General features: G+C 47.5%; 1 long non-coding RNA gene across 1 annotated transcript; it reads left to right on the forward strand.

Annotated features, from left to right (window-relative positions):
- The first annotated feature begins 565 nt into the window (after nt 1-565).
- Nucleotides 566-2,777, forward strand: LOC142583200 (uncharacterized). Its single transcript, XR_012828570.1, has 2 exons — nt 566-705; nt 2,603-2,777. It is a non-coding gene; the product is annotated as an uncharacterized LOC142583200 (long non-coding RNA).
- The last annotated feature ends 240 nt before the right edge of the window (nt 2,778-3,017 follow it).

Raw genomic sequence — 3,017 nt, forward strand, 5'->3', positions numbered from 1 at the left:
CTCAGCGCTTCCCTCTTGATCTGCGCGTTCGTGATCTTATTGACTGTGTTAGCCTTCTTTCTTACTCTAAGACTGAAGTTCTATTACATCGGACAGTCGGGGAGAAACATGATGTCCCGTAAGCGGGCTATCCCACACACCTACTTTTAACTAGCCACGATGGTGGACCCCGAGTTAGAATTGTACTTGGGGTGTTAACAAACGCGCTGCTGACATCATTCTTCCTGCCTTCTCTCCCTCGCACCACCGAAGCTTTATAAACGCGCGTCCTAGGTTCAACGGTGCTACTAGCTCAAGCACGGTCATCTTCGTCAGGGCATGTTAGCTGCGTGGGCAGGCCTGCTTAAGGAATTTCGAATATCACCTATTGCAGTATTCCGAAAGTTTAAATAACCGTTTATATCTCATGGCAATTTGATTCAGCATCACAATGTACTTAATTTGCATATTTCTAGGCACCTAAGTCCGAGAATTCTTCATGTGACGGGAACGAAGAGTGCGGTCTAGGAAAGTGCTGCATGCGCCCTCACCCACAAGCTGGGACAGTGTGCAGAAATCTAAGCACAGCAGGCGCGCCATGCTCGAACAGCACTCTAGAACCAAGTGCACCTCCAGCACTCGCATGCAGAGATGACGAGCAGGCTGTAGAAACAACCACGCCGAAGTACACTCACCCCTACGTTGGAGCCTGCCCTTGTACTACCAGCAAGTATTACTTTTATTTTATTACTTTTTATTACTTTTGTTGGACAGACACAGTTTAAAAAATGGGCTCCAATCCACCCTGTCGAAGTTGTTGGCTAGCGAAGCAGGAGTATCACCTATCTGATAGACCAATGCGACGTAGCCTTGAGCTTGGTCCTGCCATGCCTGAGTACGACGCCGTTGTGCACATTGACGTTGCTGTTTCTTTCGTCGCTCATGATATTCGAGCCGCTCTTCAAGCGTATTAACCGTCCTAATTTTTATCGTAAAACGCTTCCGGCGAACGCTATGCGCGAAGGCGAGCTTTCTTCTTTTCATTTGCTTTGCTCCTCCCACCCCCCCCCCCCCCCCGCAAAGTCGGTGCCGCTGCTGCCATGGGAACGAGCGCCATCTGGTGTTACTACAAGAAACCTAGCGGTGCATGCGGCGCGCGCCTCCCGTTGTGATTCGTTGAGTTTTTGCCCACGGACGAGACAAATGCATTAGAGGGTATAAGTATATAGCTTTGGTGTAAAGCAAGAGGACAGGGGAGGTAGAGGGCACAGTATTCTATCAAGGAATTGACAAACAAGAACGCCCCGTACAGACGACAGCCTGCGATATAGGCACGCGTCCATTTAAAGAGCTCCATTTGTTTCCCATTGCGCCGGCTGGAACGATCAGTTTTCGTGCGACTCAGAAAGAACACAGCCCTTTTGAGTGTAACCAAGGGCCCTATAACGTAAAACTATTCCAATATGTTTCTATTCCAATCTCCTGACGTCAAATTTGCGTAACTACCAACGCAAGCACCGGGCGGTCACCCGCAGGGTTGTCTGAACAGACCAATAAAACGCTCTCCTCGTTCATAGGAGGTCACTTTTGTTTGCTTGAAAAACGAATAACATTGCCTACACTGAGCGGCTTGTCGTATCTAATTGGCTGACAAGAGGCGAGGAGAACGCTCAAGTGGGGAGGGATTCGATGGGGCCGAGCCGCTGCACTGAAAGTCGATAACCGGACGAAGAGGGTGGTGCCGGCGTCTACGATTGGTCGGCTTTCCCTTACTTAGTTTGCCGTGGCTGGTCGAAAATCGCGGCGGCATGCAACGGAAGCTCAAGAATGACGCTAAAACAGACCCTCGGCAAAGAAGAATTGGCAGAATGACGGGGTAAACGTGCCGAAAGTGCTCGAAAACGTTACACGGCCACGCAAGAAGCTTTATTATACGCTAATACACCCATGCTCTCTGGCAGGTGCGAGTAGCCAGCGTCTGAGCGATCGGCGGCAGCCATTTTCTATTCCTTTCGGAACGGGGCAGCCTGCGGCTATTCCGAAGGAAATTCAGTTTTGTTCGGCATATTAATGCATCTTTATCGCGTACACGTCACTTTGAAGCGGTGAGTTCTTGCGGTTTTGTGACGTCGCGTGACAGGCAGGTGAAGTGGGTGCCGCCCGAAAACTTATTACCAATAGCCGAGGGCTAATGGCGCAATGGAGTCGAATCAGAAATAACGGTTTTTTTCTGTCAAATCATGCCTAATGAGTGTGTACACATCATATCAGATGGGGAGGTATCGCGGTTTTCGTGACATCGCGTGACAGGCAGGTGAATTGGGGGTGGCCGAAAAAAGTTTTTGACCAATCTTGGAGGGCTGATAGCTTTTGGAATAGAAAAGTTTGGAATAGTTTTACGTTATAGCACCCCAAGAGCATGCTTTTGTTAAATTCCTACTTTATTAACTATAAATTATTTAAAGCCTGGCCACTAAAATAGCCGATTATTCCAAGATGTTACCGACTATAACGAAATATTAACGAAAAAAAATTTTTTATTCTATGAATAATGGTCCCATGGCGCGAGAAAGCAAAAGATAAGTAGAAAGAAGCGTGACTTCTTTTCATTTTTTTTTTACAGATTTGACCTGCACACCTAATGAATCAGCTGAAGCGTCTGAAAGAACGGAAGAGGAGGACCCACCGCTTGGGAAATGCTCAACAACAACCTTAACAGAAAACACTGAAGCATAGTACCACGGCGATGACAATGATTGTGGTGGTGACAGTAAATACTGCGGCTATACTTATAATAACGATAATGAATGTTACGCCACAGCGGCCATGCGTCGCCAAACTGCCGTCCGTGGCCCAGTGCTCATGAACCACTTGGGCGCTATCTTTTTTTTCCACTGATTTCAGCATAGACTTCGTAGCAATCTCTCCTACGATACCTAAGCAGGTCTTCGTATTCGAGACACAGATGTAAAGATGGACTGCAATTAACAAACACACCCTATTTTTGGCGTAATCAAAAACCATTTGGCAAGGATTCT

Source organism: Dermacentor variabilis, chromosome 5 (genome assembly GCF_050947875.1).
Source record: "Dermacentor variabilis isolate Ectoservices chromosome 5, ASM5094787v1, whole genome shotgun sequence".
Classification (NCBI taxonomy): Eukaryota; Metazoa; Arthropoda; class Arachnida; order Ixodida; family Ixodidae; genus Dermacentor; species Dermacentor variabilis.